The 16196-nt window shown below is 35.4% G+C and overlaps 1 protein-coding gene across 6 annotated transcripts in view; it reads right to left on the bottom strand.

Moving 5' to 3' along the window:
- Positions 1-16196, bottom strand: part of PCDH15 (protocadherin related 15) — a 1822477-nt gene that overhangs the window by 880005 nt on the left and 926276 nt on the right. The window lies entirely within an intron of this gene.

Here is a 16196-nt window from a genome sequence, read left to right on the forward strand (position 1 = left end):
TAAATCTAATTCATTTATCAGATTGTTTAGGTTTTCAATTTCCTTATTGGTCTTCTGTCTGGTTGATCTATCTATAGGAGAGAGTGATGTGTTGAAGTCTCCCACAATTATTGTGGAAACATCAATTGCTTCCTTTAGTTTTGCCAGTGTTTCTCTCATGTATTTTGTGGCACCTTGATTGGGTGCATAGACATTTACGATTGTTATTTCTTCTTGCTGAATTGCCCCTTTTATTAGTACGTAGTGGCCTTCTTTGTCTCTCAAAACATCCCTGCATTTGAAGTCTATTTTATATGAGATTAATATTGCTACACCTGCTTTCTTTTGGCTGTAGCTTGCATGAAATATTTTTTCCATCCTTTCACTTTCAGTTTCTTTGTGTCCCTGTGTCTAAGATGAGTCTCTTGTATGCAACATATTGATGGTTCATTTTTTTTTGATCCATTCTGCGAATCTATATCTTTTAATTGGGAAGTTTAATCCATTTACATTCAAAGTTATAACCGTGAAGGCATTTCTTGAATCGGCTATCTTATCCTTAGGTTTATGTTTGCCATATTTTTCCCTCTCTCTATTAATATCCTTTATTGTACCCATACCGAATCTCTTTAGTACTGAACCTTTCTCCAAGTCTCTCTGTCCTGTCTTTGTTTCTCTGTCTGTAGGGCTCCCTTTAGTATCTCCAGTAGGGCAGGTCTCTTGTTAGCAAATTCTCTCAGCATTTCTTTGTCTGTGAAAAATTTAAGCTCTCCCTCAAATTTGAAGGAGAGCTTTGCTGGATAAAGTATGCTTGGCTGGAAATTCCTCTCACTCAGAATTTTAAATATATCGTGCCACTGCCTTCTTGCCTCCATGGTGGCTGCTGAGTAGTCACTACTTAGTCTTATGCTGTTTCCTTTGTATGTGGTGAATTGCTTTTCTCTTGCTGCTTTCAGAACTTGCTCCTTCTCTTCTATGTTTGACAGTGTGATCAGTATATGTCTCGGAGTGGGTTTTTTTGGATTTATTCTATTTGGAGTTCGCTGAGCATTTATGATTTGTGTATTTATGTTGTTTAGAAGATTTGGGAAGTTTTCCCCAACAATTTCTTTGAATTCTCTTCCTAGACCTTTACCCTTTTCTTCCCCTTCTGGGACACCAATGAGTCTTATATTCGGACGTTTCATATTATCTATCATATCCCTGAGGTCCATTTCGATTTTTTCAATTTTTTTCCCCATTCTTTCTTTTATGCTTTCATTTCCCATTCTGTTGTCTTCCAGGTCACTGATTCGTTGTTCAACTTCCTCTAGTCTTGTACTATGAGTGTCCAGAATCTTTTTAATTTGGTCAACAGTTTCTTTAATTTCCATAAGATCATCCATTTTTTTTATTTAGTCTTGCAATGTCTTCTTTATGCTCTTCTAGGGGCTTCTTGATTTCCTTTATCTCCCGTAATATGGTCTCATTGTTCATCTTTAGTTCTTTGAGTAGCTGCTCTAGGTGCTGTGTCTCTTCTGGTCTTTTGATTTGGGTGCTTGGGCTTGGGTTATCCATATCGTCTGGTTTTTTCATATGCTTTATAATTTTCTGTTGTTTTTGGCCTCATGGCATTTGCTGAACTTGATAGGGTTCTTTTAGGATTTGTAGACCTATTGAAGTCCTTATCTCTAATTTATCATATCTACAGCTTCGTGGAGTACACTTTCTCTAACTAACCAGCAGGTGGCGTCCACGAGCCACCTGTTCTCCACAAGCCAGTTCTCCCCCGCCCAGCCTTTTTGGTGAGTGGGGGAGTGAGTCCTGTGGGGCCCAATTGGTGTACCAAGCTTGCGTGTGTAGTTGGTGTTGCCTGCCCTGTATGTGAGGCGTGTTTCTGGGCAGTCGGAGAGGGGGGGTGGCCCTAACAATCAAATTTCCCTGATGATCCTAGAGTTTTAAAGCTGCTGCAATAGTCTAATCCTTCAGTTCAGTCCTGCCACAGTTTGTCTCTGCCACTGACCCACAAGTCTTTGGTATTGGCGTATGGCTCCTGAGACTTGCAAGTGGGCCCCTCTTCCAGGCTGTGCACCCCGGGTCCTCTGTTGAGGGATGACTGTGCTATGTCACAGGTGAGTGCCGTCCCCCCAGGGCAGTTCTTGGCTGCTGGGCTGTGTAGGGAGGCTCCCAGTCTGCTCAAATGATGGCTGAATGGGGCTTTGTTAATTCACACTGCTCCACCTTCCCAGCTCTGGGACATTCAGCTGAGGTTGCAGGGAAGGCTAATGTCCACGCCCAGTTTTGTGGTGTGTGCCTGTTATTTGAAGCACTTCCGTCACACTGGGTTGTCTGGGGCAGCTCTGGGCTATGGGGCTGGTGATGGGCAGGAGTGTTTCCTGTCCACCAGGATGGTGGCTGTGAGCGGACACCCCCCTTTTCTTGGGAAGTTGTGTTGTTTAGTGAATTTTCTCAGCCACTGGATTATTGCATTTTGTCTCAGAGCTCTCTTAGTTCTGCTCTTGACTTGACGTGCCCAAATTGCAATTCTTTGAAACTTTCTGTATTGGGCTTCTTAGAGTAATTGTTTTAGAAAAAGAAAAAAGGATTTAAAAAAAAAAAAAAAAAACCAAAAAAAAAAAACAGCCCTCCTCAGAGATCTAATGGGTTATTGAAATGCTAATAGACTAAGCAACCAGGGCCATTAAGGAAAGGTCCACAGGGCAGAGAGATCAGCTTTGCTTCGGGATTTGCATATGCGCCTCAAGGCCTGAGCTCCGCCCTTCCCCTTTCTTTGTTCACCAGAACTCCAAAAATCCTCTGCTTTTATTTTGGAGTTTTTCGTGTTGTTTTTTTTCTATGCCTGTCTCCTCTCTGCTGGGCTGGCTGCTCTCAGAGTCTCTGGTGTCTGGTCTCAGTCTATCTATGGTTGGAGTTTGAATCAGTAGAATGAGTTTCCGACAAGAGCAGCCACTGCAGTTCTCCCTTCTCCTTCCCGGAGCTGACAGCCCCTCCTCCCACGGGACTGAGCCTGGCAGGGAGGGGCGCGGGTCCCCTGGCCGCAAAAACTCACAGATGTCGCTGATCTCAGCAGTTCCACATTTTCATGAGTGTTGTATGAAATATGCCCAAAGACAGATTGCTCTGTGGTGTCCAGTCCACGCAGTTCCTGGCTTTTTACCTACTTTCCTGGAGGAGTAACTAAAACTTACAGCTCACCAGTCTGCCATCTTGCCCCGCCTGCCTATTAAATTTATACTTAAAAATTGTCTCCTTAGAGAGAGCCAATATTCAAGTTGACAAATAACAGATATCATTACCTAGCAATACTATCTGGTCCCTTACAGTGTGGATAAATCAAAAATAAGAAAGGGCAAAAAGAATGGAAATTCAATACCTATGTCTGCTTTTGATATCATCACAGGTTTTCTTTTTAGTGTTTATATATGCATTTACTAAATACAAATTTACTGTGTATTTAGAGTATGTCAGACACTATGCTTCTATCAAAGAAATAAATCAATTCAGTTTTTTTTTTTACAATAAGTCACTAGAAGGAAAGCTAGGGGATAAAAACTGGGACTGTACAACTTAGTGAAAACTAGAGTGGATGATGACTGCGGTTAACTGTACAGATATAAGAAAGTTCTGACACGAACAACAAACATACATCATTATTACATGGTGTTAATAATAAGGTGGTTTGTGGGAAAAATACAAATTAAATGCAAACTAAGGTCTACAGTTAATAGTAACGTAATATTCTTTCATTAATTGTGACAAAGGCAATATAACAAAGCTAAATATCAATAATAGGAGGTTTTAGGGGCCTGGGATTTTTTTTTTTTCAGAAGTTAGAATGTTCTTATATTGACTGTGGCGGTGAATGCATAACTATATGACTATATCAAGAACCACTGATTGCACATTTAGGATGGATTAGTATGGTGTGTGAATAAAACTGTTTAAATAAAAAACAAACGAAACAAAAACAAAAAATCAGTTTTCTCACAATAATTTTGCTATTGACCAAGCACCATATTTCACAGTTTTTACTTAATGTTAAGATAATAATAATAATTTTTATTCAGTAAAATAAATTCCAAATTAGGGTGGCAGTGGCATTACATTTTAATTGCCAATTCTATGGGATTACCATCCAATTTACATGTCTGAACTATCATCTAAATACTAGCATTTGGCATAAATACAGTTGCCACAATTTTTTTAGAAAAATCAGAGGATAAACTTTAGTTTGAAAGGAGTAAGCATTCTGAAATGGAGTAAACCCAAGCACTGTTTAATTGTAGGGTGTTTAACCTAACAACATAACTGAGTAAATGCCAAACTGACTGTGAAAGCTCAGGTGAGTGCATGCACAGTTTCAAAAGGAAGCTTGAAGAAGAGTTCTGTGTAATGTCATTCTCTGGCATAGGAAACAGCTTCTCACTAATATCCTTGTTGATGAAGGTTATATATACAAAGAAACAAAAATATATTAATGCATACATGAGTTTTCTTTTAGAGTAAATCCATTAGCTAAAATCAAAGTATGAAGTAACTCAGAAGAGATTGAAGTTTGAAGTGTGAAAATACCAGTGACTTCTGATGTATTATAATAAAAGCTGTGGTTTGGGGATGTAGGTGACTTGTGTTCCATTTATTTCCAGCTTTGCCACTTATTTGTCAATGGAAAACTAGTGAAAACTTCAGAGGCTCAGTCTAAAATTGGGATAATAAAATCCATTTCTTCCTGCTGTGGTTGAAAAATTAAAATTTGAACAATATCAAGATAAAATAAAAGGACTTAAGAATATTCATTCTTATTTAATTCATATGCATTTATTGAGTGATGATGTCAGATAATGAACTTTAAAAGAAAGAGGTTACAGCAGTGTGAGAGAAAGTGGATGAATGAATAATGCATAAATACATAAACCATGGTCCATATGTAGTTTTCATTCTAATGGGGTATGATGGGAACATCTAAAGTTACCCCTGATAAAAATCATGCCCTTACATAATCCCCTCCCAAAGAATGCAAGTGGAACCTGTGGCTTTCTTCTAACTAACAGAATATTCTATTATATATTCCAATATATTCTATTAGTTAGAAGAAAGGGTAATGGGATGTCACTCCCTCAATTTGGCTGCATTATGTAAGAGACAGTCTTAGCAGACTGGAGAGAGAGATTTTCCTGCTGGGCTTGAAGAAGCAAACATAGATGTTGTAAATTGCCCATGGAGAGGGTCACGTGCCTGGGAACTGGGGTTTGTCTCTAAGACCTGAGGGTGGCCTCCAACCAACATCCAGCAAGAAACCCGTGCCATTTGTCATGCAATTACAAGGAAATGAATTCTGCCCACAACCTGAATGAGCTTGGTACACTGGTTGACATCTTAATTGCAGCCTTGTAAGACCTTGAGCGTAGGATCCAGTTAAGCCATGCCCAGACTCCTGACCCATGGAAACTGTGAGATAATAGATCTCACAGTGTGCTGTTTTTAACCACTAACTTTGTGGTAATTTGATACACAGCAATGGGGGTTCTGGGGAGATTGAGAGAATCCAATAAAATAGGATATGTAAAGTAATGATTAGTGTTTGCTCTGAATCTTTAGACAATGATTGCCTATGGGATTGGCCATGGGAATGGGAATATTAAATTGAACTAAAGTTGGAAATATATATTCAACAAACGGGAGAGGGGCCTTGAAAAACCAGTGAATGTGGTTACCATGAAATGAAATAACTGAGGAACACAATCCTCAGCACTTTGGTACAAAAATTAAAAGTCTGTCTATAGTTAGGAACTCATGAAAGTTTCATGTCCAAACACTGCTTTCCCGGAAGTGTAAGACAAGGATAAAAAAAATAAAATATAGACAATTGTTGATTCAAATGAACTTGATCTCTGTTTTCTTGGGTTTTGAATCAAGTTCTTAAAAGAAGTTGGTTCCAAAAACAAATTAATTAAAGCAGTTGTGTGATTCTTTTTGTTAAATTTTATAGATATTTTTAAAATTAATCTTAAATTTTATTTTTTATCTTAATATTTTCTCTTAACTACCTATCTTTAATGTAGTCTAAGAGTTTTAAATTTTACTTATATTTTAAGTATAATAAGAATTACAATATATCATAAATGCTGCAGTTTACAGGTATAAAATGAAAGCTGGGAGCACAAATATGTTCCCTAGTGTTAGAGTTTCAAAGAACTGCTATAGGCCATAACAAAAAATAAGGCACAAAATAAACATAAATTATTATTGTGTTTTGGACTCTGAAAACTTGAATTATCATACAATTTGCTTTTTTTTCAAAATAACACCAAGGAACTAATATTTATTTAGATAAGTAAATTTGGAAACATTTTTACTACATATATCTATGCAGTAAAAGAAAGTTGGGAATCACAAAATTTAAATTACAAGCTCTTAATTCTTAAAATTGCACTCTATGTAGTAAATTGCAGTTAGAAAAGAAAGATTATTTATCACTAAAATATGGATTTTAATTATTTTAGATAAATTAGACAAAAAATTCATTTGTTCTGATAAATCTAATCATTCCTGTTTCTTTAATTGAGTAAATGTCTTAGAATTCAGTTATTTTATTTGTTTTTGCCATTGGTGTGGCTTGGTAGGAAATACAATTTTAAATAATAGTCTTTTAAACTAAGGGACAGATTGAGGGTGAAAGATTTATATGAGTTCTAACTTTAAGAAATAATTCCAAGTGTTTAATGACATAACAAATAGTTGTCTTCAATTTTTTGTTTGACCTTCTAAACATGCATGCATTAACAACATGAAAAAGCAATGAAATAAATGTAATTTTCATTATGCATGGTTGGTGATGATATCAGGAAGTCTATAATTTACAATATTTATTTGAATACTAAAATGTACATATTAATAGAAACTAGTGTAAAACACTACTTAGGAAATGTCTTCTAATTAATAAAATTTTCATTTACCATACAGCTACAATATATTATATACTATGCAAAATTTTATTATTACTCTTATTTAACATGAATGTATGTTTTAAATAATTTGCTAAGTGAGATATAAGAGGAAAAGATGAAATTAAGTTCATTTTCCTTTGACTTTTATTATAATGATATTTTTATTATAAATTCCAATATAAACTCAAAGATTGTTCCTTTTTTACAATTTATTTATAATTTACATTATATGCAGGATAACCAAGGATCATAAAGTTGAATACTGTTTTAATGTAGATGAAGAAACTCCACATTCTACATAACATTTTGCATTGTCTTTGAAGAATTATTTAGGACCTAAGCAAACTAAACTGGAATTACTTTGCTTACAATAATTTTAAAATTGCAAAATTATGTTAAGAACTAAATTTGTACAGTTGGTAATAATAAAATGATGTCAAATATGAATATCTTCACTATGATAGATGTTAGTATTATTAAAACCATCGGTCATATTTTACTATTTTGATAACCAAATGGTAGATTGTTCTATTTAATTTCACTTTCTGCTTATCTTAATACCAACATTTTATAAATGAAATTTATAGTCCTGGTTATTTGCAGAAACATAATCTCAAAAATAGTAACTCAGATAATAACCCAATAGGGAAACACATAGAAATGTTGTCGGTTGAATTGTGTCCCAAAAAGATATGTTGAAATCCTAACTTCCAGGACCTCAGAATGGGACCTCATTTAGAAATAGGGCCATTACACATAGAATTAAGATGAGGTCATACTGTAGTAGAGTGGACCCCTAATCCAATATGATTGCTGTCCATATAACAAGAGGAAGAGACAGGAGAAGACAACCATGGGAAGGAGGCAGATTTTGTAGTATGCTGCCACAGAGCAGGGAACCCCAAGAATTGCTGCACATTGCCAGAAACCAGGAGCGAGGCATGGAGCACTGTCCCTATGGATTTCAGAGGGGGCATGGGCCTTCTGACACTGTGATTTCATACTTCTAGGCCCCAGAACTGTGAAACAATAAATTTCTGTTGTTTTAACACCCCAAGTATGTGGTAATTGTTACAAAAATTCTTGAAAACTAATACAGTGGTGAAGGCAGCATTTTTTATAAATATATCTAAACTTTGTTTTGATGCAAATATTTTAAGACTTCAAAATTTCTTTTATAAATCTCCATATTAAGGAAGTTATCAAGCTTCTTGTCTGGCAAAAGTTGAAGCTAAATAATTTGACTTAGAAAAACAGCTGATTATTTAAGGGTTATATACGCCCTTTGTGGCACTACAAATCTATCAAGGTCACCTTGATCCTTCTTAAAGAGTCTAGATTTTAATAAAATGCCAAGCTTCATTTGACTATACAGAAGTTCTGGCCAATGAAAATTCCTCTAAATAATAGAATATAACCATAATATAACTCTATACATAAAATATATCTAATTTACATGTAGGTGAAAGAGCAGGGAAAAAGACAAAAGAATTAAGATGTCTTGAATATTTGGATATTTGCAAATTATAACTGCATTGAGAATGTAAAATTTTGAATATTTAACTCTCACACTGAAAACAGTAAATTCAAGTTAAATTATAGCTATGAGAAGGCTTTGTAAAAAAAAAGAAATAATGTACCATTTATCAATTAGTCTACACATTGCAAATTCCTTAACGGTCATTAAGGCACTGTGACATAAAATAATAACTACCACTTGAGAATTACTAGCTTGGAGAATAAAATGTATACAACGCAAAACAAATGAATAGCATTATGTAGTATACAAAATGATTAAAGGTGATTCTTCAACAGGAGTCTGATGGAAGTGTCACTGAAAGCTAGAGTGACAAAACTCATTTCATGATAATAATGGAACTTTCACAGTTCATAGAAGTTTAAATAAGATCCAAGTGAGAAAAAAGGAAGAGGTAAAATCCTGAGTAAGAGATAACAGGGTTAACAAATGGCAAAAAAGGGATAGAAATAAAAACAACGTTACTTAGAAATAGAGTGGACTATCAGATGAGAAGTTTGGAAGTATATGTTATAATCAAATCATATGGAGCCAGAATATCTAGGCTAACATCTTAATTTTTTCACTGGAAACTAATAGTGACCTAGTGACATGTTTAAGCAATGAAGATCTGAAAGAGGATGATGTCTTATAAATATTAACTCGGTAGAAATATGTAGAATGGATTGGAGTGGGGGAAAATGACTAACAGGCAGCCTAAGTGTTAATGGATGCTATAACCATTTAAGTTATACCCCCTTTTCCAGGTCACCTGACAGAGTTGATTAATATTTGCCAGTCAGATATCAACCTTAAGAAAATAGAAAATAATAGAAAATAACCATAATAGACATACAGCATTCCTTATATAAGATAGTATTACTTTTGTAAAATTCTGGTATATTTATCATGATAACACATTGCAATTATTAGATTCTTTATGATTGAGCGACAAATACAGAACAAACAATTTTTTCCTACTCATAAAGTGAAGCTTTCTGAGCAGGAAAATAATAAAAAAATAGTCTTTTCCTACAAATATCTAATTTTATAGCATATCCTTGCATTACAAAATTACCAAAATGAAAAGTAATCATTTTCTCTCATATAGTGTCTGTGTCCTCTATATGGCATGGTAATCATCTGAGTCCAATTTTTCTGACTTAAAAAAATCTAATTTATGACCTTAAAATTTTAGTTTCTACTGTTGTACAGTAAATACAAACTGCCTGTGTAATATTCTTTATCTTATTAAAATGGTATTGGCATTAAATGTTATGTCTATAAAAATGGAATGGACATTCTAATGATCATTTTGCATTTTCCTGCAGTTTTAAAATACATTGTTGTAGTTCTTTTAAAGTAGGTTATTTTCCTACTTATCAGTTTTCCAAAAGGTCAAAAATGGAAAATATCCATTTCCCAACACACTACAGCAAGAATATTTATAATTACAAGACATAATTTTATTCCAACCTTTCTAATTCCAGGGCTTTTTCACATAAGATTTCTTCAACCTGGAATAATTCTTGATAGCTGTATTTACCACCACCATCATCTTTCTTATTTTATTATTATTAAATTTTATTTTTAGTTCATTAATTCATTTTTACCCATTTTTACTTCTCCTTTAGATCTGTTCAACATAAGAAGCTGTTCCTCATTAAGACCCCTATATCATTTGATATAACTTTTTGCAGCCTTTTCCTTTTATTTGGAGAGCATGTCTCAGTTTATAATTACATGTTTATCAGTTGGTACTTCGAAAAGTTTGTGTTTCACAACTGAGAGCAAGAGCCATTACTATTAAGCCCCACCCTAACTTTAAATGCCAGACCAAGCACAGTTCCTGGCATAGATTAGCATTTTATAAATATGTGTTCAATGAATTAATAATTTTTAAACTATTTTGAAGTTTATTTTACAAATTTAATATTTTTATCCAATGGCCTGTCCTTTACATTAATTAAAGTTGATAGTTTCTAGTAGCATCTGTAAACATATGCATGGAATTTAGATTTATCAATTATTCCTGCAACATTTGCTGCATCGGCAAGGACAGATAATTGATAAACACATAAAGAAGTCATATTTCCTTTCAGATATATCTTCATTATACAAGAACACTTGAAATTGCCAAACTTAAAATATATACTTACATAAGAATGAAATACTTGTGCAATCATTAAACAAGTACCAAATTCTAACCTCTAAATGAAAGTTATATGGTTTATATAATACAGAAGCTATTGGGGTTATTGTTGCTTCTATAAGCCAATTAAATACAACTCTTCTCAAAACCACCCCCTATCTTTGAGTACACTGATATTGTCAGAGTTCTGTTAAAAGGTTTAGTAAAATATAATAATTTTTATCTTTTACATGTGTCCTCAGGAAAAATCATTAAAAGGGAGTGACCATGAGCCATAAACTAATATGATATTTATGTTGAAATAGTAAAAGAAATAGAAAGTCAGAAATAAGTACTTTCTTTAAGAAGCATTTTTAGAAAATAAAAACAAAGCTTTGACCAAAACATAGATTGGAATTTAAATTGTACTTAATTAGTACTATTAAGCAATAATGACTTTTAAAAGTAACAGTTTTCCCCTTAGAATTATTGCCAAATTTCAAAGGTTCAAGTTTTTAATTGCTACTCATAAAGTATGCAGCATAATTTTCAAAACGATGAAAAGCTCACTATTTTACATTACTCAGCAAGACACTTTTCTCAGAAAAATTATCATTAAAAGACTAACTTCCATACAAATTAATGGCTAGAAACTTTTTTCTGTTTTCCATTATCAGAGATTGTTGAATAAATCAGAATCAAGAATCTTTTGTGGATGAAAGGAAGTAGACATCTTAAGATTAAAAACTTACTAGTGTGATACCCGAGGGGAAAATGAAATCAGATATTATGGATGATTTTGAATTTGCATTTTTCATAATAATAAAGTGCAGTCAAAGGGAGAAACAAGGAAGGAACAAATTCCATCCCTCTACCCATACCCACCATCCTGTCAGGTCAACATGCATTTCAAAAATGTATTTTGCTAATGGGTTGTATACAGGGGATGTAGGCAGCTTTACAAATTGGATAGAATTGTAGTAGAATGAAAATGAGTGCTAAGATATAGAAAAAGGAATTTGGTAGAAAATGTGTGTGTATACGTATGTGTGTATGTGTGTGCTAGATTGCATGTACTAAGTATGAGTAGCCACAATTATTTAAGAAAGTGGGACAACTCATAAGACTATAAGGTTCTGCAAGATCCTATAAATAAATGAAGCAGACAGAAAAAGGAGAGACCTGGAGACTGCTAAATTAAAACAGATATAAGTATCTTTTTGGAAGTGCAAATCCATTTTTTTTCTTATCTTCCAATTTTTCAGATAAAGTAGAATGTCTAGATTTTAATGTGAAATTATGCATTTAAATTGTTCCAGTTAAATTAGTTTTAAAGTACTGTGTTGGCTAACCAACTGTGTTGGTGCAATAATTTGAAACCTCTGACTTAAATGCCTGTCAGTGGACTACCAATTACATAATCACAACTATTTCTCTATATTTAAGACCACAGTCCTATTAGCACCTCTCACAAAAACTCTTTTCTTGGTCAAGTCTTTGAGAATGGTAACAATTCAGGGTGTCCTTCTGCCTGGAAAAAAATCTATCTCATTAATATAAGCAATAGTTACAAAGATGATATGTCTGACTGCTCAGGACCTCCTAGGTGGAAATTGTAGCACTGCTGTTGTTTAGGCTTTTCCCAAAGAGGAATTTTTGGAAATACTATGTAATTACTTTAAAAAGTAATAAACATATGTATTCACAAAGGCTTTCATTAATGCACATTTACCTCTAAAGTAAAAATGCATTTAGGCCACAGTCATCTTCATTGCAAATTTTATTCTTCCGTTAAGTATTGTTTTTTGTTCTAAATTTTTGTAATCATGAGCATTTTTAGAAATGATACCAAATTCATAGGTTAAACCCATGCCGATGACATTTGCCAATGCTTTTCCTATTCTTTGAGGTTTGAGGATGGCTCTAGACAATCTTTTAAACCAGCTTTTTGTGGTTGCTGTTTATGTCTATGCCAAATTTTGGGAGCATTCTCAAGATTGGCATTTCAACTTTGAATGACAGCCCATACTTGATTATAAGGTTATGTATATTGCTCCCCAATCCAGAAAAATAAAAAGGAGGGAAGGAAAGAAAGGAGGGAGGGGGACAGGGAGGGAGGGAGGAGGAAAAGTGAAAGATTGCCATTATGAGACTTCTTCCCTTCGGTATTTCCCAATTTTCAATAAATCTGAATGAGACGAAGCTTTCTTAAAGGAGATTCAGACTGTGATCATTATCATCTTGAGGGTTATATTATATTGACAATATAACTTTAAAAAGCAAAATAATATCTAAATGTGGCAGAAAAATACTACTGATATAAAATTATATAGGTCACTAAAGCCCTGATAATATAGTTGAAATTCTAGTCTAGAAACATTTGCATACCCATATGTCATCAATGTGAATTTAAAAACATATAATAGATGATTCATAATAAAATGTACGAAGTATCGGAACATCACAATACTTTGCTAGTATAACCTAAGAAATTTGCTATTGAAGTAAAAAAAAAAAATTATTTGTATCTTATGATACCTACCAAAAGAGGCTTTAGACAAACAAGAGCACCAGCAGAACATACCCTGTTTCAGGAGGCTTTGTCAATTGAAGTGGGAAATACTGTGGGCTGAGATTAGCCTCCAAAGATCACTTTTCTTGAAATACCTGAGAGATAGACTAATTTAAATACTCTGAGTTAGAACTAAAATTGCATCATGCACTATCTTCCACCAGCCAACTAATACAAGCAGAATGAAAACTATTCAAACTGTCATATTAAGCAAATTTAAGTATGGCTGATGTCTATAATTTTCCTCTAATTTCATTCTGAATGGAGCTTTCTTAAGCAACAGTAATTACAGAGTAGGTGAGATTCTGGTCATAGTGAATTGTTTATAGAATAAACAAAAAACTAAGGGAGAATAAACATAGTCTGATAAGGAAAGTTTTGTTTAAATTTCTGAACAGCAGTAAAATATTACAACAAATTTAAATGAATCTCTGCTGGTTATTTTAAAAATATTATCACTAATGGAGTTTCTTAAAAAAAAATTAAGCAGGCAATAATTATCCAGTAACTTGTATACTTCTGAATTTTGACAATAATCATAATTCTTTGGAATTTCATGTTTGATGGAATAAAAACTTTTTTCTAAGATATATGTACATGTGTATTTGTGTATATAATATATTTATGTTAATATGCTAGATAAAACATATCAAATCAAAATACATTATTGAACTTTGATTAAATATGTAGCCTTTACAGGTTTTGCTTATCTATGAGAGCAAGTTAGGTTTCCTCCCCCAAGATAATAGTGATGAGTTGTCTATTTCTCCGGGAATTAGTGTAGAGTGGTAATTGTAGGAGTAGATAAATGAAACTAAGGGAAGCCACTAACCAAACAGAAATGAAAAGATCAGTAATTCAGCAGTGTTTTGGGTAGAAATACTCTTCAGTGCCAGGGTTTGGGGTTCCTCTTTTCTACAATGAAATTCTGCAAGTGATGAAAGCAAATCTGAAGTGAATACTTGCTATCCCTTGCTGTGATTGCTTCTTATATTAGGTATTAAAATAAAATGGTCAGAGGCATTTTTTTTTTCACTTCTTTTCATCTTGTTTGCAAGTATTATTGAAAGAAAGCTTTAGGAAGCTAGTTTTTCTGGGAGAAAAGAAAAAATGCAAATCGGTAGGTAGTGTTAGTGCTTGAAGAAATACGTAGTGGGGAAGAGATGGGGTAGGGAGAGGATTGCTAGTTATTTTGGATATTCAGGGAAAGTTTCTCTGCTAAGATGACATTTGAACTGAGAACTGAACAAAGAAAGGAAATTTCTGGAAGATCCCATCAATGAGCAGAGGGAATAGCAGTTTCAAAGGCTCTTAGAGGAAGTACAGTAGGAAATGAGATGAGAGAAATAGCCAACCCAGGAGACTAGGAGATTGGAGGTGCCACTTACTGAGTCATTTTATGCTGGGGTAGAAGCAGACCTGGAGTGGAAATCAAGAATTTGGTTTGGAAAATTAAAGTTCAAAATATTTAATAGACAACAAGTGAAGGTACCCAGCAGTTGGATATCAATATGTCTGGAACTAAGGGGAAAGATAAAATTAGGAGCCATGTAAAAGTAAATAAGGAGGTGGGACAAGATGGCGGATTGGTGAGCTGTATGTTTTAGTTACTTCTCCAGGAAAGTAGGTAGAAAGCCAGGAACTGCATGGACTGGACACCACAGAGCAATCTGACTTTGGGCATACTTCATACAACACTCATGAAAACACGGAACTGCTGAGATAAGTGAAATCCGTAAGTTTTTGCAGCCAGGGGACCCGCACCCCTCCCTGCCAGGCTCAGTCCCGTGGGAGGAGGGGCCTTCAGCTCTGGGAAGGAGAAGGGAGAACTGCAGTGGCAGCTCTTATCGGAAACTCATTCTACTGATCCAAACTCCAACCATAGACAGACTGAGACCAGACACCAGAGAATCGGAGAGCAGCCAGCGCAGCAGAGAGAAGACAGGCATAGCAAAAAACAGCAAGAAAAACTCCAAAATAAAAGCAGAGGATTTCTTGGAGTTCTGGTGAACATAGAAAGGGGAAGGGCAGGGCTCAGGCCCTGAGGCTCATATGCAAATCCCACAGAAAAACTGATCTCTCTGCCCCTTGGACCTTTCCTTAATGGCCCTAATTGCTTTGTCTCTTAGCATTTCAATAACCCATTAGATCTGTTAGGAGGGCCCTTTTTTTTTTAATCTTTTTTTCTTTTTCTAAAACAATTACTCTAAGAAGCCCAATACAGAAAGCCTCAAAGATTTGCAATTTGGGCAGGTCAAGACAAAAGCAGAACTAAGACAGCTCTGAGACAAAAGGCAATAATCCAGTGGCTGAGAAAATTCACTAAACACCACAACTTCCCAAGAAAATGGGGGTGTCCACTCACAGCCATCATCCTGCTGGACAGGAAACACTCCTGCCCATTGCCAGTCCCATAGCCCAGAGCTGCCCCAGACAACCCAGTGTGACGGAAGTGCTTCAAATAACAGGCACACACCACAAAACTGGGTGTGGACATTAGCCTTCCCTGCACCCTCAGCTGGTTGTCCCAGAGTTGGGAAGGTGGAGCAGTGTGAATTAACAAAGCCCCATTCAACCATCATTCCAGCAGACTGGGAGCCACCCTACACAGCCCAGTAGCCCAGAACCACCCTGGGGGGACAGCATTCACCTGTGACATATCACAGTCATCCCTCAACAGAGGACCTGGGGGTGCACAGCCTGGAAGAGGGACCCACTCACGAGCCTCGGGAGCCATACGCCAATACCAAGGACTTGTGGGTCAGTGGCAGAGACAAACTGTGGCAGGACTGAACTGAAGGATTAGACTATTGCAGCAGCTTTAAAACTCCAGGAACACCAGGGAGATTTGATTGTTAGAGCCACCCCCACTCCCTGACTGCCCAGACACACGCCCCATATATAGGGTGGGCAACACCAACTACACACACAAGCTTGGTACACCAATTGGACCGCACAGACTCACTCCCCCACTCAACGCAAAGGCAAAGCAGGGGAGAGCTGGCTTGTGGAGAACAGATGGCTTGTGGATGCCACCTGCTGGTTAGTTAG

The sequence above is a fragment of the Choloepus didactylus genome, chromosome 15 (genome assembly GCF_015220235.1).
Source record: "Choloepus didactylus isolate mChoDid1 chromosome 15, mChoDid1.pri, whole genome shotgun sequence".
Classification (NCBI taxonomy): Eukaryota; Metazoa; Chordata; class Mammalia; order Pilosa; family Megalonychidae; genus Choloepus; species Choloepus didactylus.